The sequence below is a fragment of the Gallus gallus genome, chromosome Z, assembly GCF_016699485.2.
Source record: "Gallus gallus isolate bGalGal1 chromosome Z, bGalGal1.mat.broiler.GRCg7b, whole genome shotgun sequence".
Lineage (NCBI taxonomy): Eukaryota > Metazoa > Chordata > Aves > Galliformes > Phasianidae > Gallus > Gallus gallus.
In genome coordinates, this window is record NC_052572.1 from 73,091,311 (window position 1) to 73,118,008 (window position 26,698).

Consider the following 26,698-nt stretch of genomic DNA (forward strand, 5'->3'; position numbering starts at 1 on the left):
AGCTCATACCAACGCACGGAACATGGGATTTTTCGGTGATTTCTGCTTCTTCCATTTCTTCACTTGTGAAGTGTGTGAAACGCACAAGGAGGGCTCGATCGAGATCTGCTTACAGTTCAAACCACAACAAAGCCGGTGGAAGTCCGAGCACCGCCAAATGCATGTAGCAATGGAGGATAACATCATGATGGAAACTTCCCACAAATCCGGGCTGTGTTATCTCTGCTCTCAATTCCTGACATGGGGAGATGCAGTATGAGATGACCCGGAGCCTCCTTTGGGGAGATAAAAGGTTAGGGGTCTTGGCAAACCAAGGTCCATTCAGTCTGATTTATCCTCCTGACACACACGGTTGGGTACCCAGAAATTATTTGTACTAGTCCAATTTCTCTAATTGCTTTCAGATCTAGCATAAGTTTGTTTAACTAAAATTCATCTCTTCCCAGCAATTATTCTCTTCAGTGCAGAACACTCTTCTGTTTCAGATTTTCAGGGCAAGGAAGAAAATATATATGAAATCTTAGTTCCTTTGGTTAGAAAATCATCCTAAGTATAGATTCAATATAAACTGTCTGAAAGAAGAAACTTTTCCTCAACACAGATGGATGTTTTCCCTTGTAATCTAACAACCAGAAATTGAATGAATGTGTGTAATTTTAGATCCCAAATCAAATACTGAACCGAAACCAATTTCTCGGAGTCCTTTCATTATCTGAGAATAAAAGGCAAGGGAATCAGCTGCCGTAAACAAGGAATTATTTTAATTTTAATGACACACTTTGTGGCCTGACAGTAAATCCCTTTGCTCTAGCCATCGTTTCACTTATCTGGTTTGGAGGGATAGATAAATAAATAAATAAATAAATAAAGTATAAATCACGTTAAAGCAATCGCACTTGTAAGCGACTCTTGTGGGGAACAGATACCTCCACGTGGAAGCACCGGAGGCTCTCCTCGCAGCCCCACTCCAGTGAGACCTACAGCATACAATACGCTGTTAACCCCCCACGCCACGGCCAAGGAACGGCTCCGTCCCCGCGCCCCGAGCCCGCAGAGGTCAGAGATAATGGCCGGAGGGTCGGATCCACACCCGAGCGTGGCAGCCGGGAGCGACCCGGCCGGAGCGCTGCGATTACCGCAGGCGGCTGCGGCTGTGGGTGCACGGCCGCGGGGCCGGGGTGGGGGTATTAACGTATTAGCGCCGCTCGCTCCTGCCTCTCGCTGGATCGGCTCCGAGACGGGGATTAACGCAGCGAGCGGCCGCCGGGGCGGGATTTGGGTGGAAGAACGGTGGAAAGGAAGAGATGAAGACGGCCGAGATGGGTGCCAGCGGCAGCTGCGGCCGCGGTCCCCGCGGGGACGTGCCGCTGCCCGCCGCCACCGAGCGCTGCCGAGCTTTCTGCCGGACGGCGCCGGACGGCTCCGCGCGCCCGGCCCCGCCGCCGCTCCCGGAGCCCGCCCCGGAGCCGCAAAGTCCCCCGCCGGGCGGCCCGGGACCGAGCCCCCGCCGCCAGGCCGAGATGCTCCGGTCGCTCGCGGGCATCCCTCGGCGGCGGGCAGCGCAGGCGCGGACGCCGAGCGATCGGAGGCGGCGGCGGCGACCGACGGTGCCGGCGGGGACACCGCTCCCGCGAAGCGCGGCTCCGCGGCCGCCCCTCCGGCGGCACCGCCCGCGGCACGGCACGGTACGGCGCGGCACGGCGGGGCGGGAGGGCTGGGCACGTGCCCGCGGGGCGGGGCGGGGCGGGGCGCGGCCGCCCGGCGCGATCCAGTCGAGGCTTTGTCTCCGCCTCCGGAGCCGCGTCCCAGGGGTTGGGAGTGGGAGCCGGGCGGAGGCAGGGCAGCGGCGGCGGGCGAGCGGCTTCCAGTCCAATGCCCGGCAGCCTGGGGCCAGCAGCGACTCCGCCTTCTTGCCGCGGCACGGCGAGCGCCGCCAGCCTCGGAGTTTTCCTGGAGCAGCCTTCGCACCGGGAGCACTTTTGGTAGAAGGGGAGCAGGACGAGACCCCGCAATGACTTACCTCCTGAGGCACGGCTGAAGGGGACTTACTGGAGTGGAATCGTAGTGGAATTTGGGTTTGGAGAGGAGTTGCGGACGCTGTTTTTCTTTTTTTCTTTTTTCTTTTTCTTTTCTTTTTTTTTTTTTTCGAGATTTTTTTTTTTTCACTCCTGTTCCCTCTTTTTTTTGCCCGTCATTGGAAATGAACAAATTGCACTTGCAATTCAGAAAGTAGAAATATTAAATACTCCATCCCCTGGGAAGCACATATGTAGTAATGACAAAGGATTGCAAAGGAGAGAGTGGCTCCAGTTTCCCAGAGAGATCCCCTTAAATGGATTACTAAATGGGACACACCATCAGCTAGTTCTGTCCTCTAGCTGCCCAGATAGATGCACCGAAAAGGTACAGTACTCCCCGTCCGTATCCGATGTGTTGGGTTGCGTGGAAGGAAGGCTCCCGCCTCGCCCGGCCGGTCGAGAGCGGCGGGGACGGCGGGCGGCGGCTGCGGCTGCCTCGGCAGCGCCGATGGCATTTAGGCGAGGAGCCGCCCGCAAGCGCACGCGTTGCGCTCGCCGCTGCCACTTTCCAGGCATCTCGTGGCTTCGTCTTTCTTTTCCCTTTTTTTTTTTTTCTTTTTTTTTTCTTTTTCTCTCCTCTCTTTTCCTCTCCCCCCACCCCCAGGCTGCTGAACGCTCCGGCGTTCCCCGGCCCACCGGCACCGTTTGCATGCACGGTGTTCGGGCTCCTGTCCGCCTTCTCCGGTCGCCAGCCCCGCTCCCTGCCCGCAGCTGCGGGGGGTTTCGTGCGGGGCCGGATCCGCGCTGCCCGCGGTCACCGCGCGGGGCTGTGAGCTGCCGGGGTCTTTGTTACAGGCACAGTGCGGGAGCTCCGTGCAGAGGCGTAACCCACGGTTTCCGCTCTCCAGTGCGGGATTGTGGTGGTGCCTTTCGGTCCTGTGGGCTTGGCGGTGTGTTTCGGGGTTGGGATTTTTGTTTGTTGGCGTTATTATTGCTGTTTTTAATTTTCAAGGCTGCAAGAAGAGGCCGGCAACCCGAGAAAACTTCGGTTTCCCCGGGTGCTACCGGCGGCTTTGTTCGCGAGGGTGGGCTGAGGCCGCAGGGTCCCCTCCCCGCCGCACCGACCTCTGTCCCCGCAGAGGGGCTGCGGGCCGCCCGGCTGCCGCGGCGGGGAGAAGAGAGGCTCCCGGGCAGAGCCCTTCCCCGCCCCCTTCTCGGCAGGGCGAGGGCTCTGCCCGCCGCTCCTTCGCTCGCTCTCCTCCCCGGGGAGCCGAGAAACGGCGGAGAAAGTTTTTCTAGGGGGGAGAGCAGGGCAAAGACGGCACGAAGGAGCTGCCGCAGCCTCTCTCGGAGCTGACCCGGCTGAGTCCGGGGAGCCCCGGGCAGGCGGCTCCGATCGGCCGGCAGCGGGCAGCTTCGTGCCGCTGTTGAACGGGAGAAGACGGTTTAGCTCCCCCCAGCCCAGCCCGTGTAGGGGCTGCGGGCGAGGCGTGCTACGAACCCGTCGCTCCCCCGACCGGTGCTGCCGCTGCCCGGGGGGAGGCAGGAGGTCAGCGCTGCCCCGGGCCCTGCCGCTATTCCCGGGGAGGGTGGCAGAAAGTTTGGCTTTGCTTCGCGCCGGAGAAAGTACCTGCCAGAGCTCCGCCGTCCCTCCGCCCCTCCTTGCCCGAGGGAGGCGCTTCCTGGGGTGGCTGCAGGCGGGGGAGCGTGGCGAGCGCGGACCGCCGCGGCGGCGATGTCTTTCTGCCCGCTGGCACTGCGATGTCCTGACAGCCCCGAGCCGGGTGAGTGTCGGGCTGAGCTCCGCGAACGGCCCGGCTGTGTTTTTTTTTGCTAACCGTGACCGCTTGTTCGGAGGGAAATTTGCTCTCCTTCCCCTCTCCTCAGCAAATCGCTGCTTTGGAAGTTTGTAAACCCGCGCTCGTGTGCCGAGGTCTGTGCAGCACGCATCTTTGGATGAGGAACTGTTTGACTAATAGACCTGCAGAAGCCAAGGCTTTAAGTGGTCCGCGGTAAAGCACGTTAATACCAGGCTCCGCAAGATGAACGCTTGGTCCTCCGAAGGGGTGGACACATCAACTATAGGTATAGTAGATAGTGGAGAGCTGAATCTCCCCGACCATTTCTGCCACAGGGCTGTGTGCAGTGGCTTACTCATTGACGTAGATTGGGCTAACTTTTGTTCGGTATCGTCTGGCACCTGTATTAATTATTAAGCTAACCTCGGTGACGGTGGGGAAATCGTGCCTCCTGCTAGGCAGTCTTTGCAAACGTTGTGTACGTGCGATTCAGTGTTCTCGTGCCAGTAAGCTTTACTTGCCGGGTAAATCAAGGTGAGGGAGTCCAGCAGTGTGAGGCTCTATCTCAGAACTTGTAGAGGTCTTGACGAGTCTGTGGCAGCTCTCTGACAATAGGATCTATGCAGCCGCTGTGGTGTTCAGGGCTTCCCTTGCCGTTCGTTTTCAGACAGCGAAGTGATCGTGCCCTGGTTCGCTTTTGTGGGTTTTCTGTTTGTTTGTTTGTTTGTTTGTTTTTAGTGAGTCTGATCTCGTGTGCTGTGAGAAAAGTGGGTTTCCTGCAGCAGACTCTTTTCTTCACAGAATTGCCTCATATGCCTTTGAAAGGAAATGCTATGGGGTCAGTAGGATTGGGAGGGTTTGCCACCCTTTAAAAAAAAACGAAAAAAAAACAAAAAAACCCCACAAAACAGTGCAGTTGCCAGAACGTTTCAATGTCTAGGGTATAATTTCATCTGAAAGGATCCTGTTTTTCATGTGGTAGCTTATCTGAAGATACAATGCAAAGAGAAAATACGCTGACTCTCTTCAAAGCCCAACAATTTCCTATGCATAAAAATGTTGATCTTGGTTCTCTCCCACTCTTCACTGAATAACATCTCTGGCTTTCAAGTAAGTTTATCTCAGGAGCGGAATGCCCAGATGAAGTTTCTGCCTGAATGCAAAATGAATTTTAAAATAGCAATTAATACCATAAAGTATAATTGCACTGTTTGCTTTTCCTGTAGTGGGAATCAAGTGCTTGAAGCGTGGATGAGTACTTAAAAGGAAAACGAATCATATGGCCACAGATGTTCTGTGTATTCTGAATTAGGCTACATCAAAACTGTTATTCTGACTTCCCGTGGCAAAACCAGCCTTATGAGATAAACTTGTCATTCTTGAACAAAAAAATAAAATAAAATAAATGGTTGGATGGTAATGTCTGCAAGAAATATGTTGACCTAACATCTCCAGCTGCTTGAGGATGGAAGTGAATATCAACCATAGTCCCCTTGTAATGTTTGCAAATTAAGGCATGCAGTTATCGCCGTTCAGAGTGAGGAAGGAGGTAGGTCGGGTTTGGGAGAAGGAGTTGTCCTTGCTCATTTTCTCTTTAGGGGGGGGGGGAAAAAGAGAGAGAGAGAGAGAAAAAAGAAAAGCAGAAAGATCAGATTAATGACCTGTGTTAAATCCAGAATAGAACTGTTTGCATTAAAAAGGAAGTAGGTTATTGTGAACTTGCTTGTGCGTGTTTTGTGAAGGGAAGGGGAAGCTTGTCATCTTGTTTTGAAGAGCCATACATAAATACGCATGAAAAGAGTTCACATGGTTTGCAGCAGGAGAGACATAAAATGTTTTCGGATTAAATTGACCTGAGCTAATATATGTCTTGCATCCAACTTGTTTGCAAGGACGCATTGTTACACTTCCCGGTCAAACGCTTTGTATCTGATTCCCATGCACTATACCGGAGTGCTGAAAAGAAACAACGGGGTAAATTCTGCTAAGTAAAACTCTATTCTCTTAGGCACAGCACATGCTGGAGTAAAGTTGAGCTGTACTAGAACAGAAGTTTTCACTGTCTTAATTTGATACAGATGCTGCATTATTTTACCTCCTACTATTCAATTATTAAGGAGGTAAATCTTTAGCCCTTGTCCTTTCCAGTCTTGCTTGCCCAGCTCTGCTCTGCTGTGCTTGTTGGAGTAATTGGATGAAACTAAAGGCAGTTGCTGAAATATTACTCAAATAGGGTCGCTTTTCTATTGTGTGGTTCCCCCTGCTTTCCGGTAGGAGTCTATGCTTGGTGAGGACCTGAAACTGTGGTCTGAGTCCCTTTGCTGTGGATCAACCTTCAACATTCAGACAGACTTAAGTCCACATCTTCTGAAGCAAGCAGCATCCAACACAGACCTACAGCAGACTGTGGCAAGCCTTCCCTCGGTAGGAAAACAGGAAAAAAAAAGAGAGGAGTAGGCAGTGCTTTCTTCTGCACCGCTAATTCTGTGCATCAGACCACCCTGAGGTGAGTGAGGAGTAGGGTGGTAGGTAATAAGAGACAGCCAGCAGTGGTGTCAGGTTCTGCAACACAGAGCAACCAGAAACAGGGTTTGGTGACAAAAAATAAGCAGCTGGGAGAAAACTCAGGCCTGAATATAAAGCCTCTACATCTGAATGTGTTCATTTTGAGCCTGTCGCATCCGTCTGTTGAGTAAGGAACAGCTTGGACAGGGTCTGCAAAGGCAGAAGTGCAAGTCCCAGTTGAAGTGCAAACCAAACAGCCCAGGGTCTTTATTTCCTCTGTGTGCTGTCTTATGAGAGAATGAAGCCATGGGAATCACTGTATAAACGTTAACATTCAGCTTTAAGGGTTGTTTAACTGGTCTCAGAAAACGAGTCTCTGAGTTTGGGTCTTGCCTACAACATGACAAGTATGGCAGCACGGCTCAGGCACTGCTTTAGGATTTATAGGGAAGAGTGCCACCTACTGTGTTGTAATTATACATATTGCATGTCCTGCATGTTCTCTGGAGTTCCCGAGGTGCCCACTTGCTGCTCCTGTTTTAGCAACTGGATAGGAAAAGATTCAAAATTTGCAGTGATGTGGGAACTGGAAAAAATAAAGTGGAATATCATATAGCATCAAGATATTCAGAAAGCCTGGGAAATGGTTTATTAAAAGACATGCATAGCTGTATTTGCTATTTTTGTCACTTCAGGCTTATTAAAGCTGCTGCCAGTTAATGGTGGGGGCACAGGAAATAGGAAAGGGGATTGGAGTTCTATGCCACCCTCCATAAATTGATCATATTCTCAGCTTTCATGAGCCAGAAGAATGTAAATGAAGCTGCCAGATTTATGTCCTGTGAAATATAAAGTTTAGGTCCACTGTAGCTAAAGAAGAAAAAAAAAAAAAGTCACCTTTTACAAACTAGCTTCTAAAAATGAAGAAGAAAATCAGTAAAAAAAAAAATCCACCATGAGTTATCTCATAATTCACTTGCAAAAATGCTCCTGTTAGTTAACTCTTTCCCCGTATGGAACTGTCGTTATTTATCAGTAAGAAGAAGGGGTGTGTGATACTCTGTGTGAACACAGAGCCATTTCTGCCTGGAAAGAGTCTTCCCCCAGTCCCCAAAGTGTTTCTGTATTGGCTGAAACGGAGATGTAAAATGAAGATAAACCAGCTATTAGCAGAACTGCCAGTTGCTGTATCTCTGGAGTGAAGACATATGGTAATTCGCTGCGTTCCGTGATGACCTTTTCTTTAAGAGTATTGTTAATAATAGGCATTTCTGTATACAGTATTTATAACAGATACTTGAAATTTGTATGTTGTGGACTACCCTGTGCTTTTTTTTTTTTTTTAACCACTGCGAATTGCTAATGAGGAACTTCACACAGAAGCACTCTTTTATGCCATCCATGGCACACTGAAGGTAAGCACCTCCAGGGCAGGTGCCCAGCACTGCGTGTGCACTGTCCTCCCATTGGGAAGCCTTTGGCTCCTTGTCTCCCTTGCTCCCTGGGTGAAGACATGCCTTGGCTGCAGGGCTGTACCCTTAATGATAAGGGCAAAAAACATGTTCCTCTACTTCTCTCATCTCTGTAGCCTTTTGTGGAAACTTAATGTTGAGGCAATTGGAGATAAGGAATGTTCTTATTACATCATTTCGCCTTAATCTGAGACTGTCTAGTGGATGGGGAGTATAATAGTGATATTTTTTTTCTGGAGATAATAGTGGGAGTTTGATTATCTGCTTCTAAAAAAGGTATTCCTAACCTCTCATCAATTTTGCCATGACCCTGACAGACTCATGGGGCCTTCTAGTAATGAAAATGCATAGATAACGTAATAGATGTAGTAGGGGGTTCCGGTTCAGCAGATGGAAAAAGTATGCTCTTCTGTGAATCCCCAACACAATGGGAAGAACTGTGTCCAAATGTATTCCTGACTGCGGCGAATGTTATTTCTTCTTGATCTCCGTCTGCTCACCTTCACTCAGGTGTTTTATACGTTCTATACGTTGGGTGTTTTTACGTATGGCTTTGATGGTCTGACTGGAAATGCGCTGTGTTGGTTCCTTCACTGTTGCTGGTGGACGTTTATCCATTGCTTGTACTCGGGGCAGCCGTTCATTGAGATGTTAATGAGAATTTGAACAGTTTATAGTTCCGTCGAATATTTTCTCTTAGAAGAAAAATGATGTGGTTTTGTTGATGCCTTTTGAAATCTACTTTTTATGGGTAGAATGTGATGGATTTTATGCTAATTCCTTTCACATTCCTGAAATATGGCCCAGCTAGGCACTGTCGCTGGGATCTTCATCTATTAATCATGGAAGCTGCTTTCTTATTCAGTTGCCATAGCTTCAGTGCCTCAGATAGTGTTGGGGTGCCTTGGGAAAGGCTTGAGATATACTTGGACTTGCAAGCCTTGCAGTTATTTTGGCAGTGGTAGAGCTCTGAAGGAACAGAGAACAGCGTCCAGCATTATTCAGAGTTGGATTAAAAGAGGAAACTTCTGGATACGTCTCTCTGGACCTTGTTATGTGAACATCCAGCTGATACTTACTCCCAAGATTTGCTTTCTGTTTTGTCTTGCTGGTAAAATCATGCACTTCAGAGACTTAATGGCTACCTTCATGCCCTGCGAGAGCAAGAAAGGCTTTTGATTAGTTCTGCTGATAAATGGTTGGGTAAATTAAGGGATTTAGGGCTTCTGAAGCAGTCAAGGTAATTTGTTCTACATTCTCTTTTAACCTATCTTCATAAAACATGACATCATGTTTGAGACTGAGTTAATGTGTATTGTTTCCATTGTTACCTTAAATTTAATAAAATGATAATGAGTACGCTTTTGTTAGCTTGAGAACAGCTTGAATTACGAAGTAGCAAAGGGGAAATAAACTTCTGTCAGAGCTGGTGTTCTTTCAGCTCTGTGTTGACATTGGCAATATTTTTTTAATTACGTTTCGGTATCTGTCTGCAAATTCAGCTCTAAAGCACGCATATTTTCAGAAACACAGAGCTGTTAGTAGTTGGGAATGGCTTTTTCTGACAAATGAGAAAAGTGGTAAAGTAGTAAATAGCAAGGATTAATCTAGCAAGAAAGTAGCTGGAAGACCGTGACTTTTCATCCTGTGCTAATCGTTAGCAGTTGTGGTTGGCTGCAGATAGTATGAAAATGCAAACGTTGTTCACAAGGAAATCAGAGACCTTTTTCTTTTCCCATTGAGCAAAAAAAAGAAAAAAAGAAAAAAAGAAAATCATCACCTCCACGAGGCATGTGTGTGAGTAGGTACCTCAAATCCATTTCTATTCTGTTTTACATGATAATATCTCCACCATTAAGTGATTTCCCTCTAGTTTTAATGAAACTATTTGCTTCTTGCATAGATAAGCCTGATAGATATTTTCTGTTCACAAGAAAAGCCTTAAAATTTCTCATCAAATAAAGAATCATCTTAAAAGCTGTGCAGTTTAACTTAAAGAATACAGTATAATTTGAACTAATCTTGAAAATTAGCCACTTTTAAAACTTTCAAATGGTTAGTTTGCCTTCAAAGACGAGTTTTAATGCCTCATTCTGGGACTTTACTACCCAGTCTTGTCAATTTTTCAAGTGAGATCAACAAGCAGATTGAAAACATGTGCCTATTATTTGTAATCCACCCTCAGGACTCCTACCAGCTGAACGACTTTGAAGTCCAAAACTTTCGCATGAATTTTAGTGATGACAAAGTTTGGTGGTGGATGTACAGAAAATCTGTATTTCCAGCTTTGAACTCTCACGTAGTTTCTCTTCTGCAGTCTGGCTTTTGCATACTCTGTTGTGTATGCATATTTTACACAAAATGAATCCCACATTTTTTTCCTGTTAAACCCGAAATGGATACGTATCTAGCAGACTGACAGTCTGATAGGGCAAAATAATATGCTGTGGGCATTTTGTAGTTGCTTTTAGAAGGGCGCTTGTGATTGCCTAGAAAATTCTGAGTACTGAGAAACATTGAGATCAAAAGCCGTAGAGGTACAAATGCAGTTGCTGGGATTTTTTTAATTTTTACTTTTTTGTCTTTTTTTCCCTCAAGGTTTATTACACTTCATCTAGTTTCAGATTAGGCATAGGATCAGTCTGTATAGAAATGAATTTAAGCGGATCTGTAATGTACCGTTGTAGGCTTATTAATATTGAAGATTTTTTCATAGAATCATAGAATGGCCTGGGTTGAAAAGGGCCACAATGATCATCGAGTTTCAACCCCCTGCTATGTGCAGGGTCATCAACCACCAGACCAGGCTGCCCAGAGCCACATCCAGCCTGGCCTTGAATGCCTCCAGAGATGGGGCATCTACAACCTCCTTGGGCAACCTGTCCCAGTGAATCAATACCCTCTGAGAGTATTGCTTGGTTTTTTTTGTTTTGTTTTGTTTTTTTTTGCCCCTGAAATATTGAGATATGAATGGTAAGTAATTGTGTTCTCAGCGTAGAGGCTCAGCCTCTACAGTACAGTAAGAGTAAGGAAGAAATTCTACTGAATGCCTCAGCAGCAAACCCTTACTCTACTCACAGTCCAGCATAGCCATATCAGTTTTATTTATGGTTGGCCATAAGTGTTTCACATCTCCAAGCACCGGTATACTGATCCCATCAAAAAATAAGATGATTAGTATTGGAAAAGTGTTCTATTTGTCTCCTTTTTTAGCAATTCTTTTGAGTCTGTTTTGGAAATCTTGCATGTGTTGAGTTGCATCTCAGTGTCTAAGTATTTCTGGAAGGCTAAAGCTTGATTTGGGCAGGATAGTAGTGAAGGGACAAGATAGAGGGAGATCCTCCCCAGCGCAGCCACTGAGCTGCCCAGTGCCCGTCGTCTGAAGGCAGTGCACAGATTGAGTCCCACAGGGTCATATGTCTTTAGCAGTACTTAACTCCAGGAGCATGACTAAATGCCTCCTGGTATTTGATTCAAAATGCCTTTTTTACTATACAGAGAGGAACATGGGCTGTTTAACTACTATCCTGGACCTTGGGTCATAGTCTTTATAGTAATGGCTTTTCATCATAGCTCTCTAGTTAAAGAAGGTTATAATGTATCAAAATCAACTTCTTATTTTTTTTTTTTTTAATGAACCGGATTTGGTGCTATGTGTATAAACTTCCAGTAGGGTTCAACTCATTCTACTTCTGAATAATTGTGCTTGTTATTTACAAGCCCTCAGCTTTTGCAGTTGCACCTTATTGATCTGGGCAGCCTGGTCTGGTGGCTGGCGACCCTGCACATAGCAAGGGGGTTGAAACTGAATGATCACTGTGGTCCTTTTCAACCCAGGCCATTCTATGGTTCTGTGATCTTAACAAACAGTGAGAAATGGCCTAAGTTAAAAATGATTTTTAAAATTCACTGTCATCTGTTATAGGGAGGCGATTATGTAACATGATTTTAAGATCATGTTGTGTGTCCAACCAGTAAGGTATTCCTTTATAGAAACACTTCAGACATAAAATTTTCTGCTTGAAGAGGGAGCGGATAGGAGAGCAGTTAGTTTTGGGTTTTACAGAGAAGGAAGAGGACAAACATTTTTCTAATGCTTCTTCGGGGTGCTTTTTGTCTCACCTGGTAAAATTGCTGTTGAATTTGAATAGTAATGTGTCTTTCTTTACAAAGAACTCAAGAACTGAATCCTTAAAGACCCATCGTGGGAAGAGGAAAGATTTTTTGCATGAGCAACTAGGCTTTTTTTCATTTTTATCTGCAAGGTGTTTCCTTTTAATTTTGTTGTAGGGAAGTTCAGCATGTTCAGATAGGCTGATTAATTCCGTCACGAGACGTGTGTGTTGTAGGGTGGTGTCGTCTTTTTTGCTTTATCCTGTTCAAAGCGTAAGACCCAGAGATACTGCCAGAGCGCTTCCTTTCCCAAGGTTAAAAATAAATAAATAAAACAAATCCTGTTCCTGTTCAACAGCGTGAGTAGTCCAAAAAGCATATACAGCCAACCTGGAGCTAATAGCCTGAAGGTGTGAGGTGAAGGCCTGCTGACTGTGAGAATAATGCAGTTTTGATTTGTCACGATGTTTTCCTGAGTGTGCTGTACAACAGTATTAAAGTATCTACAGAGGGGGGGAAAAAAACTCTACAATAAAAAGCATTGTCTGATGGAGTAAATTCCCAGACACACAAGTTTTATGGTCTTTTCATAGAATCATAGAATGAATCATAGAATGACCTGGGTTGAAAAGGACTACAATGATCATCGAGTTTCAATCTCCCTGCCATGTGCAGGGTCACCAACCACCAGACCAGGCTGCCCAGAGCCACATCCAGCCTGGCCTTGAATGCCTCCAGGGATGGGGCATCCACAACCTCCTTGGGCAATCTGTTCCAGTGTGTCACCACTCTCTGGGTGGAAAAACTTCCTCCTAATATTCAACCTAAACCTGCCCTGTCTCAGTTTGAGACCGTTCCCCCTTGTCCTATCACAGCTGTTACCCCTCATGTTTGTATGCTCCTTTCAAGTACTGGAAGGCCACAATGAGGTCTCCCCAGAGCCTTCTCTTCTCCAAGTTAAACAAGCCCAGTTCCCTCAACCTTTCCTCATAGGAGAGGTGCTCCAGCCCTCTGATCACCTTAGTGGCCCTCCTCTGGACCTGCTCCAAATGCTCCATGTCCTTCCTGTGCTGGAGGCCCCATGTCTGGATGCAGTACTGCAGATGGGGCCTCACAAGAGCTCACTGTTTGGGTGTTGGTTTTTTTTCAGCTCACTTTTTGGGTGTTTTACTGACTGTTTTCATTTGTGCATATTTGTGTTGATGTCGTAAGCTCTCTCCTGTAGCTGAAATCCCAGAGGCGACATCAGCTTCCAGCATCGCCATTCACTCCCACCTCCAGGGCTCCTGGTGAGAGAAGCAGCTCAGCCTGGCCCTCCTGGTAACTGGTTGCTGCAATAAGTGCTGGCGGTGTGCAGAAGGGTGGAAGATGTGGGCTGTTCTGTGTCAGTGCGAGGTAAAGAGGTCTGTAAGGGTGCTTGCATTCATTTACTTTCAATAGCAAATCAGTTCTTCGGATTCTTTTCTCCCATAGAAGTTCAGCAATCAAGTTTCATTCAAAACAGATGAAAGTATCCACTGTTGTCACAGTGAAAGAACTTAAAGAACTCTTCAAAATCTACACGCATGTTCGCACCTCTGGGGGTTTTTTAGGAGGACAAATCCTGATCTCCTCCTTTGTGCCACGCTCCCAAAATCTGAATATTTAGATTCCCTCTGTAAGCTTTATGTTGTTTTGTCATCAGAACCAATTGCATTACTCATGTAAGAAAGCATGGACAGGTTGGGTACAAAGAAATGCCTTAGCAGGACGTAACTTTTGAGCTGTCTGCATCACACAGGAGAATGAGGGTACAGTTTTGCTTCAGACACCGTCTGTATTTATTTCACTAGGCATGGGGCTTGTCTGGAAAGGCTGTGCTCCAACTCATCCTAAGAGTGGCATAACTCCTGCTGACTTCAGCAGCTGCTGTTAATTTCTGAAATTTAAAGTCTTGGGTGGGGGGGGGAAGTGGACTCATGTTCGTGTTAATATCAAAATGTCAATAAGGCCTTGTTCTGCTGTGTAATGGTACCTATATTGTAACTTTATAGAATCTGCTGCTGGAGATTTTTTTCAGAAGCAGAGAGCCTCGCCGTCGCCAGGCTGTCCTGCTGCTCCACAGCTGTGCTTCCCAGACAACCGCTTGTGTTAGCCTGCTGTAACAACTGTCTGCATTTAAAATAATACAGTCCTGTGTAAGATCGAACAAAAATCCATTTACACAAAGAGGGATGGGTCTTAAGGATTGAAGCATGTGGCATTTACTTAGCCGTGTTTTCCTTAGATTATATGTTTGAAATACTGAAAAACTGTTCTCGCTGTTGTACAGCAGCCTTAGAAATTGCTGCAGTTCTCAAGAGAAAATGGCCTTTCAACTTTTGACACCGTTTCTAAATCCAGGGGCAAAGCTAACTAATAGCATAGAGTCAGAAGAAACAGAATCCGGGCTTGGTTGCATGCCTTTGTGCTGAAAGAGGGCATTGCTTGTCTTTTAAAGCTTTCCTGCAGCTTGTTCAGCTGGGCTGTTTCATTGTGAAAACTAATAGGAGTCTACACTCTGCTTTTTCCTTTGCATGTACCCTGCCCTCTTGTGTTTTAAAATCTCAGTGCAGACACTTAGGCAACCAGATGATATCTGGCGTAGTGAAAAACACTGAGCAATAACAGGAAGTGATGGACACAAGCCACTCTCTTCAAAGGCGCTGTATTTTTGTGTGTATGGTTTCTTGCTGTTTACAGCATAAGAAGCTGTATAGTTTTTAGCTTTCTAATGCAGACACAAAGGTGTTTGAAAGTGGGTTATCCAAAGTGATGTGCAGAAAAGCCCGAGGAGTCATTTCTCATCAGTGGGAAAAGGCCATAATGCATTTGATTAAAGCAAGGCATGCTGCCTACACAAGGAGTTGCTAACAAGGTTCTTTCATATTTTTCATGTCTTAGCTCTGCTTTTACAGAAAAAAAAAAAAAATTAATGTTTTGTTTCAGTGGTTGCACAGTTCTGGTCAGATCTACAGGACAGATAACATAAACTAGACAAGTGCAACCAGTTCAATGTAAAATAATACAGTTTGTGCTGAGCAGAAACCATGACTGAGAATATTAGCAACACATTGTCCCAGCTTAGCATTTACCTGGTCTACATTGTCCTTCCCCTGCTTAGCTTTTTAACAGCCCTGGGGAAAGATGGCTGAAAGTACAGGTTGTGTTAAGACAAATTAGCTCTATCTTTTAGAGAAGGAAAGATAGAAAGAGATTCCATCTCCTTCAAGCTGTATTTTTTTTCTTTCTCCTGCTCAAACAAGAGGGTAGAATTTGCTCCAAGCTGTTAAATAGTTTCTGGCAGTAGTCCTCACACTTCCCCTTACTCGTGTGAAGTATATTTGATGCTGCTTAAAAGAGTCTTTATATACTCTCATGTTTAAAGAGCCTCCAGAACTTAGAAATATATAAAAAGTCTTCGCAAGATGGAGAACAAACTGCAGCAACTTCATGCTGTGCCAGTGTTTAGAAGAAGTAGTAATTCATGTAATTCTTTATTTTTAGGGATCAGATAGAAATATGTGGACCAGACTTACCTAAGGCCATTTAAATTTTCCAGTCAATTTTTTTTACCTTCTTGAGAGTAGATGCACACTTGGAATTTAGCTCAGGTCGGTCCAATGTGGATTCAGTGCTTGCTTCAAGCCCTTTCATTTGTGTGTTGCTGAGGTGCTGCATCTTTCAGCCTTCATCTTCTTAAAAATAGTGATACTGTGGATCCAGAGCAGGTAGAATATACATTGCAGAAGGGATTTCTAGCCATCTTGCAGTGAATTCTGGCATTATGGACTCAATCCTAAGCTCTCAAGTCTTAACAAATAGAATCTGAAGGGAATTAGATGTGGTTTTTGTTTTGTTTTGCTGTGTTTTGTTCGACTTCAAAGCAGGATATCCTCAGAGGGAGTTTTGCATGTTTTGAAGTAATTCTGCTCCCACTCCTGCTGATCTCTGGAGATCCACACACACACACACACACACACACACACACACACACACAAAAATCAGCAGAAGGGTGCAGCTGGCTGTCAAGTTGCCTACGCTCATGCCAATTTGGGGGCTGTTGACTTGCCTTCTGTCTTTACCCTCGTGCTTCTACTGAATCTGCTTTGCTAACCAGACTCCTGGAGCTGCTCCAGTGATTGCAGAATTGGGTTGCCTATGGTGGAAGACCAGTTAGGAAAGGTGTTGTATTAGCATCCACATGCTACGGTTGCTGTATGGACAGATGATTTAGAGAAAACTTCTTGCTTCTCAGCCACATTCACACCTCTTGTCCTTAATCTGTGTTTCAGTAGTAGATCTGTAAGCCTGCGGTCATTTCAGACAAAGCATTGGGTAGAAAGCTGTTGTCAAGCAGTTGGCATTGTATATGGAAAAAAAGGAGATGTGTGCATAAAGAAGGCTCCCAGCTACTTGGTCTCATCTGACTAGGTCTCACTTCTTTAAGAAGACTGAAAGCAACCAGTTTTTCCCACTGTGCACCATAGACTTTGTTGGCGTGTGTCCCAAACTCATCTCAGTAGACACTGAATAGCCTGGGAAACAGGGAGAATGTGTGCTGGAAGGGAGACTGGGCTTTCAGTGGGACCAGCGCAAGGTGAGAGGGGCTCACAAATTCAGAGAATAAGAAAAGGTGGTTTCTGTAACTGTGGTGTTCAGAAGAAACAGAGGAGCCACTGAATGACAAGGTGGTGAATTCTAACTAGACCTTACTTCTTTAAGAAAGAAATGGGACACTCCATAAAACGTAGCACGCTCATGTTGGAACCTATGATTTCCTAGGAGCAGATGCAGTACTTCCACTCACATCAGTGGGTGTGAAACACATACACTGAGTTTGGCTGTGGCTTAAAAAACAATAGGGCATCTTAAAGTCACTACTGTCATTCTCTGCTTTGAGCTCCACATACCTTCGTACTGTAGTTTAAAATACAAAAACATTAAACATTTTTCTGATCGAGCAAGACTGAATGGAAAACTAAGGACAAGATGTTTCCCTGACCTGCAGAAAAATCCTTACATTTTATCACTTTAAATTAAATCTGCTAGAACTCACTGCTATTCTCTACATTAACTCAGCAGGTTAAAGGATGGGAAGCTGTGTTGTCCTGCTGAAGGATATGTTGGAGGAGAATGAATAATACAGAATTTATCCACATCAATATTTGTGGCGTCTTTGAAGTGTTAATAATGCTTGGAAAAGTTTGTGTGTCAGGTTAATGCCTGCTCTGAAAGCTTGTGGGAGAACCTGTGAGAAAGCTATGAATAATTTCCAGAGAATTGATTTCTTTCTTTCTTCCATAGCAAAACAGCAAAGGTGGTCAAGGTATTGCTATCTTGACCATGTTTTTTGGACTGAAGCTTCACTCAAAATATTTTAATGAACGAAGAGGTTTCTAGAAACTGAGAGTCCAAAGGAACAGTTGCAGGCATTTGCCTGCACTGGCACAGAGGGGTAGGGGGTAGCAAAGCAGAGGAGAGGGATGGAAATGCTTTACTTCATGACAGACCTACAGTTTGCAGTGGAATGATGCCTTTGTGATAAGAGTCTGGTACATACGAAGCTAAGAATGAAGAAAGTGGATGGCACAGCAGAGATGAAAGAGACGTTGTTTGTCTCTCTGCCTGATCTCTTGTTCTTTCATTTAGACTTTGGTAGGTGATGGGGATAAAGCCCAGAGGGGACTCTCCTGTGTCCCCATGCCCATTCCTTGCACTGGAAAATCTCATGATTTCCTTGACTTCTCTCCCACACTGCTGGTTGAGAAAAGAAAAAGGGTTTCCATCATTGTCAAGCGTCTCTAGTGATGGGCACCTCTATGAGGAAGAGACTGTATGCAGTAATTATAATTAGTAAAGAGGTAGAAGGAGGCTTTGCAATATGTGCGTTTCGAGGAGAGTTGCTGAAAGGCTGTGTGGTTTTCTTGCTGCCGGGCCAGTGTTGAGGTTAGGCAGCAGCAGCCTTGTGGGAAGGGCATTGGCATCACCCTGTGCAGCTGGCTGGTCAGCTGTGTGAAACAAGTTCATGGCTTCCATCCAGTTTCCACTGAACTAATAAAACTTCTTTTTAAAAAAAATAAAAAAATGCTGCACCTGGCGCTGTTAGGGAAAACAGTCAGCAGCCCCAGCGGGGAGGCAGAAGCCTAGGTCAGCACAAAGGTTAAGCTCCCTAAAAGTGAGATTTTTGTCGTGTTATGCCTTTTTAAAAAACATACCCCGTTCTGAAGCTGGTGGCTCTGCAGGCAGCAGGTCCCGAGCACTGTTTGCTATCTCTGGTGGACCTGAGCCTCTCGCTGCAGTGAGCAGGGCTTGTCTTAGGGCAGATGACAAGTGTGGGGTTGTGCTTGGCAGTGAGGTAAGGACGTCGTGGCCAGCATCATCACTTCAAGGCACAACACTGTAAGCCCTGACGTGCCCAGGTGAGTGTGCAGCCCAAAGCCTGTTCTCCAGCCCAGGTCCTGGAAGACCACAGTGGTAGCACCTCTGGAGCCAGCCAGGAGTGCTGTGTGCCAGCAGTAGCAGGGCAGTCTGCATAGCTGCCTGCCTGCCTTGTGGTAGACGTGAGCGATCTGGTATTTGTCACAGGTCTTAAAACTAAAACCAAGCATAAATAACACACCCTGATGCAAGTGAGCAATATTTTTATAGCCGTTTCTAGGAATGAAACCAAACCACAACCATGAGGAAAAATACTTTCTGCCATATCCAAAGTTTGTGTACAGAACTTCTTCAAATAAATGCTCTGTAAAAATGATTTAATTCTGCTGTGATTGAGAACTTTCGCAACATGCTGTTTCAGATTATCTTTAAAATAAATTTGATTTGCAACAGCTGTGCCTCCCCAGGCCCCTTCCCCCTTCAGTTTTATTTTTTTCTAAAGAAAAGAGCTGAAGGAATCCTCAAATTACTTTAAATGAAGATTTTGTCCTTATTTTAAGCTAAAATTTGCCCAAGTGTCCTGTTATTAATCAGATAGATGTGCTCGTAGTTGAATAGGCTTCATAGAGCTGCCTTTAGTTCAGTCAGTGTCTACGGTTCAGGGAGCATCAGGAGAGTGTTGCTTGCTGAGTGTTGAAAGCATGCTATGATCTAGCTTACTTGTTAATGATGCAGCTGGGTGTCCGACCACTTGAACCAAGCTGCCGTTGCTGCATTGTGAATTAAACCACATCTCGTGCTTCACATGTATTTTCTGTTGGTGCTGGGGTTTGGCTTGCAACTCAGCTGCATTACTCGCAGCACGGTGCCCTGCAGAAGAAAGCAACTTTTGGACAATGAGGAGCGGTTTTGCAGGAGGCAGTTCTGGTTTGAGGAGTGGGGATGTCCTCTGTGCTGTGGTTTCTGCAGCTTGGTTTTGCCCCGGAGGTGCCAAATCTCACTTGCTGGGGCAGCGCACTGCAGCGTTCCAGCTGGGTTAGGAGGACAGGTCTCCGCACTCCCAGTTCCCCCAAGCAGCTTCTGGCATGTGCGACTGTGGGCTCCTTCACTGCAGTTCCTGACATGAGCAAGTGCTGCAGGCATGGTATGCTGCCATGCAGCTCTGCTAATGAGCTTGACTTCTAATTAAATAAAATACGAAGTTGGCAGTGCCTTTGATATTTGGTTTTCACTGTGGCCCTTTTGACTTGTTTAGAGTTTCAGGGTGGTCCTGAGGGAAGAGGTTTGGTAAGCAATTGCTGAGTTTGTGTTATACATTATCAACACTGAAATAAAGTTTTTAAAATGCTCTTTTGTTCCGTCCAAGCCAAATAATGCAATATAATTTAAAAAAGGAAAGCTGAACAAAGACCATATTTGCTATTTAGAAAGGAGGGAAAAAAAAAAAAAAAGTGAGGGTGTCCTTTTGTGGCATTTGTTATTGCTTTTATATATGCCAGGTATATGCTTTTGTATATGGCATCATTGCCATGATGACTGGCAATCACAACTTAAATAGCCACCTTACCTACTCTTTGTTTCCTAACTCTCCCTCGAGGTTACTTTAACCATTTCAGTCTTCATCAGCAGCTGCATGCAGCTGCCATTTTCTCATAGGGGAAAAAATAAAAAGCAACAAAACTCAAAATCAAAGCAGCTCAGCTAGGGAGGTGGCCTTTTTACCCATCAAATTAAGAACTTTCTATTCAGATGCACGCTTACAGGGTAAAACTTTTTTTTTTTTTCTAAGGTAAGCAATGAGTTTAAAACAAATCCTGTCGCCTGGTAGGGTAAAGAGCTGATGGCCAGGTGATTTGTGTGTGCACATTGCTTTCTTATCAAGCATCTGTACTTTGTGGTGCTCAGAGAAGGAGATTTTAATACCTCTGAAGAGAAGCAGACTGCTTCTCTCCTTTTTATGTGACTCAGAAGCATCAAAACTGGAGGCATTAATACACCTACAAAATCTAGGCTGAGTCATGTTGAGACTTGGAAGTTTTAGGTAGTTACTGTTTTGTCCTTTCTTTCCACCTCTGTTGGCAGATGTTAGCTTGCTAGAGTATTATAGATATTCATGAAAGCAAGCAAAAATTTGTACGAAGTCAGAAATTAGTTTAAACATGAAATGCCACATGCATTTGGCAGTGCTTCTGTTCATGACTCTTCTCTGGACGGTAGTTGATGTGGATAGCTCAGTAGGTGGAATTCTGGTCTCAATGGCCAGTATGGTCATGCCAGTACTGCGGTTGTCTGGACAGTTTGGGATACGGCCCTTGGTCTGCTGCTGGGCAAAAGTTTCTTGAGGATGTTTTATGCAGATTGAATGAAAAAAAAAATCATTGTTGCTACTCTGTCTCTTTAACAGGATCAAGTCAACAAAATAGCAAATAAAAAGTGGAGATAACCCTATGGCACTTTGGCAACATGGTAGTTCTCAGGGACTTTTCATGATGTCACCTTCAGTGGCTCCCACTAGTTACTTCACAGTGCTAATTTCAAGCCCAAATACTGAAGGACTGCTTAGTTTTTTGTATCATTTAACACTTGAGAGAGTAGATCCCCATGCATTCCTTGCAAGTGTTGAATTTGGGGTGTCTATCAGGATGGAGGTCTGTTTCAGTTGCATGCTTATATCCATGTCTTCTAAATGAGAAAATTACAGGTTTAGAGATTGGCATTAGGAGCAGATAGTGTTAGAGATTATGAAAATCTTCAGATGTGAAAATTTGTTCTGGGGAAAGGTGTTGAGGGATAGATGCATTGTGCAAGATGAGCTCTCTGGTTGTTTTTTTTTTTTTTTTTTGGTAGTTCATTAACAGTCAGCATGTATGAGAACTAATTTAGACTTTGTAAAGTAAAACAGAGATAGAACAAAGTAAGTTTTCTTTGTAGAATTATGTAGAAGAGGAATCTGAATTAGTTATCAGAGACCTGTTTACATGTCGTACATTGGAGAGTTGGACTGGCAGGGAAAGCACTGTAGGTTGTTTTCCTTCTGCTTTCTTCAGTTACAGACCAAGATGGCTTGGGGCCAGTGACAAAATACATTGTCTTAGTCCCATGAGGTCCTCCCACAAAAAAAGAATACCTTTTCTTGTAGGAATTTGAAGAGGTGTCATATTAGTTGCCCATTCTGTATTTGTAGTAGAAGGGGTTCAAAGGTATCACTTCTGTTATTTTGCTTAATAATAAAGTTTAAGACTAAAGGGAATGTCTTGTGAGAGATGCATGTGATAATTTTTACGCTATTACAAATGAAGAGATTTTTATGTTTTACTTCCACCAGGGGTTTTTACTCCTACAGTTTAGCTTTGTTTGTATATATGAAGGTTTAAAGGAGGTATCACCACTATCAGAACTGTTGAATTTTCAAGACTTCTTGGTGAAATCTGGCAACTGAAGGTGCAGCAAGTTTCTGAAAGGCAGACCACTGATCTCTGCTTTTGCTTGCAAGGATAGGCAGCACAAGCCTGCCCTTTAAGAAGATCTTGCAGCTGTTGTTTATCCAGAATCCCTGTAGACCTCTGGAATTGGGGAGGAAGGCTGTGGGATTGGCTGTTTTTGGGTTGGGAGGAATATTAAAATAATAAAGGAGTAATCTGAACAATTATCCTCTTTCTGCTGTTCCAGAAAGACTCTGTCAAGTACGATCTTTCCTAACATCTAGACATGAAAACAGGCAAGTGCAGTTTTCCTGATGTCCCAAGTATTATGAGATCAATGTTGCCAAATTCCACTGTCCAGGTCTGCCATATACTGAAACCAGGAAACTTGTAAAGTGTTCAGAGGAACCACCAAGTTCCCCTACTGCTCGGAGTTCACTTAATAACACAATTACTGGAGCCAGAGCATCAAGGAAAACGATGTCGTCAGCCTTGAGATAAAAATTGCAGGAGCTACCAGCACTGGCACATATGAAAACTTTACTGTAAATGCATAAATGTGTCTTGTAGAAACTGGCAAGTGATCTTCTGGTGATTCTGAAGTTACCTTGGAAAAGATGTCAGTTTTTGTCAGCTGTCAACACAAAGGATGATGCAATGAGCAAAGAAATAAAGGCTTTTTAAACTTTGGTTACTGTTCATTCATTGTCAGCCATCTCGGAATAAACAAGGAGACATTCCCTGTGAGCAAACAGAGCATGGAGCTGACGCTGTGACTTCAGAGCCAGGCTTGTTTTGTGAGGGTTTTCTTGCAAATCAGCTACTGGATCTAAGTCATGTTTTAAACAGCTTTATTCATAGGCTGAGGGGCTTGAAAGCAAGGTCGCTGCAGAATTTGTCCTGTGGCTATTAAAGCAGAAGTTGGAAAATGCATACAAGCATTCGGTACTTTATTTAAAAGCAAAATGTAAGGAGAAAGAAAGCATCTGCATTTCTGTGTGTTACCTGGAGTGTGTCCATATGAGAGGTGTCTGGGAACAACTTTAAAAACTCAGGAGTGCTAGGGCAGTGTGAGACGGAATTTGGGAAGAGCTCAACTCTTGGGAAATGGCTTTTTTACAACTTGTGGAGCAAGTGAAGAGCAGTAATTTAGGCTGTCGTCAGCAATCAGGCTCTCTCTGGGAAGTATCATCTGCAGTGAACCCTTTTCTTCCTTTTAAAAGAAAAAGACAGCACAATCTTGAGACCTTGTGTCTATATGTCAGTCCAATTATGTTTGAAAGTAGGAACCAAAGCTGCTAAATCAGGGCTGACCAAGAACAAAAAACAGGAGAAGGGAAGGTCACTCTGAGTAGGCTGTACAGTCACCGCTACATCTAACAGTGGCCCTATTAAAAAGAATCTGCTAAAGAGCCGGGGATTTGTCCGGCAGATTCACTGCCAATACATTCACTGTCTGTTAAATGGATTTGCAGCAGCTCTGTGCCCACAGCAACTAGGCGCTCTTGTAGAGCGAACTGACAAGGCACAGCGCCTTTAGCCCTGTGTGTGCAGGCACTGGAGTGCAGGCAGGAGGAGTTGTCATGTCCCAGCATGCCGAAGTTCATCAGTTTGCTCCCAGTGATTTGTACAAGTGCACTACAGCTCTGTTAGCACAGAGCTCTGCCAGGTTTCGTAAACGCTCCTTTGATTGGTGTAGACTCACTGATTTTTTTACCTTATCCATCAACGTATGTAAAGTTTTCACGTATTTCGTCACCAGGAATAGTCAGTAGTCGTGTTCCTATGGAATACTGCAGGGAATTATCTCATTTACCTGAGTTCTTCTGGATCAGCCTGAAAAGGAGTATAAAAACTGCAAACAGAAATATTTTTCTGGTGAGGATCACAAATGGACCAGACAGGCTTGTGGATGTTAGGGATAATTAACATTTTGCTCCCTCTTTCAAAAACAGTATATAGCCTTCGGATAAAGTAGATACATTAAATCACTGCTAAGTGGAGTGTCTCTTCTTTACAGAACACAGTATGTGATAATTACTTGTCATTTTAAAAGTCCTACTTCTTCACATTACACAGAAACCACATTTGCAGCCTGCCATTCTTGTGTATGGACACTTTTTGAAATAAAGTCAGTTAGCTGGAATGAATTTCTTAGCAGAAATCACAATGGTTGGTAGCTATTATTGAATGTATTCTCACACAGCTAATTTGTAGCTCTTTGAGGCTCTTTGCTGTAGCAAAGTAACAATATTGTAATTTTCATGATTTGAAAGGAAGGGGGAAAGAAAGCAACAGGCTGACTTTAGACTCTATGCAAAATAGTTCCAGTTGCCTTCGGTAGCCTGTAATATCCCCAAGACTGGCAGAAATCTGTGGGAGTCTTGCATGTGGCATTCCGAGCAGCCCCTGGTTACAGGAGCCTAGCTTGGTGTGTGCTAGGAAGAGGTGTGTGAGATCCATGTTGCAGCCAGGGGCTGGCTGTGCTATGCCTGAAGATCAGTAGGGTACAGAGATGTGCTGCTCACTGCTTCTTCCCTTTCTTTATTTCCCATACCATGGTGGTTTGGGAAGCAGTAGTTAAGGACACAGCCTGGCAGCTCTGCACACAGATCAGAAGGTTCTTTTTCAGAGAATGTCCTTTATTAGCTCAGCTGTACAGGTCTGTGTCTGGTATGCCTTTGAAAGGTGGATAATTTGTGCTCTTCAACATCTTCATCAATGACACAGACGTTGGCATTGAGTGCACCCTCAGCATGTTTGCAGATGACACCAAGCTGAGCGGTGCAGTCAATACGTTGCAAGGAAGGGAAGCCATCCAGAGGGACCTGGACAGGGTGGAGAAGTGGGCTCCTGTGAATCTGATGAGGTTCAGTAAGGCCAAGTGGAGGGTGCTGCACTTGGGTTGGGGCAATCCCAGGTATTTATACAAATTGGGAGAAGGTCTCCTTGTGAGCAACCCTGCCAAGAAGGACTTGGGGGCCCTGGTGGACGAGAAGCTGGACATGAGGCAGCAGTGTGCGCTTGCAGCCCGGAAGGCCAACTGTGTTCTGGGCTGCATTAAAATAGGGGTGGCCAACAGGGAGAGGCAGGTGATGGTCCCCATCTACTCAGCTCTTGTGAGAACTCATCCATGTCTAGGCCTGGGGCCCCCAGCACAGGAAGGACGTGGAGCTCTTGGAGCAGGTCCAGAGAAGGGCCACTAAGGTGATCAGAGGGCTGGAGCACCTCTCCTATGAGGAAAGGTTGAGGGAACTGGGCTTGTTTAGCCTGGAAAAGAGAAGGCTCTGGAGAGACCTCACTGCGGCCTTCCAGTACTTGAAGGGAGCATATAAACATGAGGGGGAATGGCTGTTTATGAGGGTGGCTTGTGATAGGACAAGGGGGAATGGTCTTAAACTGAGACAGAGGAGGTTTAGGTTGAATATTAGGAAGAAGTTTTTCACACAGAGAGTGGTGACACACTGGAACAGATTGCCCAAGGAGGTTGTGGATGCCCCATCCCTGGAGGCATTCAAGGCCAGGCTGGATGTGGCTCTGGGCAGCCTGGTCTGGTGGTTGGCAACCCTGCACATAGCAGGGGGGTTGAAACTCGATGATCATTGTGGTCCTTTTCAACCCAGGTCATTTTATGATCCTGTGATCAGGCTGCTGTTTGTACTAGCTTTACCTGTACCAGTGTCATCAACAGCAGTTATTTGAGAAAAATTGCTTCTGCTTTTTTTTGTTCAGGGAGCTCTTGTGGTTTTAGGGCTGAAAAAGATCTCGGGAAGCTTTTGAGCTTTCCCTTGATCTGGAGGGAGTAAGGGAAGCAAACAGCTTGTGTGTGTGGATGTCAAATGGCAGCTGGAAAGGAAACAGCGGAACTCACAAATGGCTGCTGGCAGGACTGGGGTGGGAGGCAGGTTTGTAAGTGAAGGAACAGCCCAGTGCGTGTCCTGCAATCTTACCGCCTCAGCTAAACTGGTAAATAACAGGAACAAGGAAGGTGGGATATCCTGTGCCCTTCCTTGAAATACTTTTGTTGCTTTCGTTGTTTCCTGTAGTAGCACACAGGATGTTGAGCTGATTAGCCAGAGCAGACCTCATCATCTTCACAGGAACCTTGTAGGATGCCGTCTCTTGCTGAAACTGCAGCAGAAACTTTTTCCTATTTGCCAGCAATGCCAAATGTTATTCCTACCAGGTAGTATTTTGGAGAAACTAAGTACAGATGAGGATGTCAGAGATCTGGATTTTTTTTTATTTTTTATTTTTCCCAAACCACACTTTCTTAGGTCTCTGCTTTTCACTGTACCTGTCATCTTCTCATATCTTCGTTTCTCTGTATCTGCTTGTTCTCCAGGACTTAGACAGGACTCACAGCCAGGGTTTAATTAGAATACATTGAACCCTATATGTGTGATCTTACTCTGAAATGGCCTTACCTCAGCTGAACTCTGCATGCTTTGGAAGATTAGTATTTGAAGTATAAACTTCATATTCACATCTTCCTTCAATTGTCTTCACTTTCCCATGGATCCCAGTGCTGACAAGCTCCTAATTTTCATCGCATTTCAACAAAATCCCTTCTTCCTCTGAAGAATCCTCATTTAAAGCCTTTATTCTTTCTTCTCTGTAATTGTAGCTGTCTTCCTTTCTACATCTTGATTGCAGTGGTTCCTGCTCCTTTGTATTCTTCCTTCTTTTGCTTAGTTTCTGTCTCTTTACCTCTTGTTACGTTGTGTGCTTGCCTTTGTCTTCCAGCATGTGACAACATCTCGGAGGTCTGATCTACAGGCTCCTTGATGTGTTGCATAGTCAGTCTTTGAGGAAAGCCAGCAACATCAGAGATCTAGGAGACAGCCAAAAAGCAGAGAAATTCGTATTTGCTGGTTCCCACATTATATTAATAAAGATATTTACTTCATAAACGATGAGCCTGGAATAGAGATGAGGCATTATTTTTGCAAATGGTAGAAAAACATGGA

At 45.1% G+C, this 26,698-nt stretch overlaps 1 protein-coding gene across 11 annotated transcripts in view; it reads left to right on the forward strand.

Annotated features, from left to right (window-relative positions):
* The first annotated feature begins 1,866 nt into the window (after positions 1-1,866).
* The window catches only part of SEMA6A (semaphorin 6A), a 113,681-nt gene continuing 88,849 nt past the window's right edge, over positions 1,867-26,698 (forward strand). For 4 of the 11 annotated variants that reach the window (XM_003643072.6, XM_004949625.5, XM_424960.7 and 1 more), the window contains exon 1: positions 1,867-2,403. The gene's annotated coding sequence lies outside the window, so the exon portion shown is untranslated. Of the gene's footprint in view, positions 2,404-2,658; positions 2,969-3,692; positions 4,104-26,698 lie in introns of those variants that run through there. The other 7 variants (XM_015280674.4, XM_040656332.2, XM_046905954.1 and 4 more) reach the window with 3 other exon arrangements.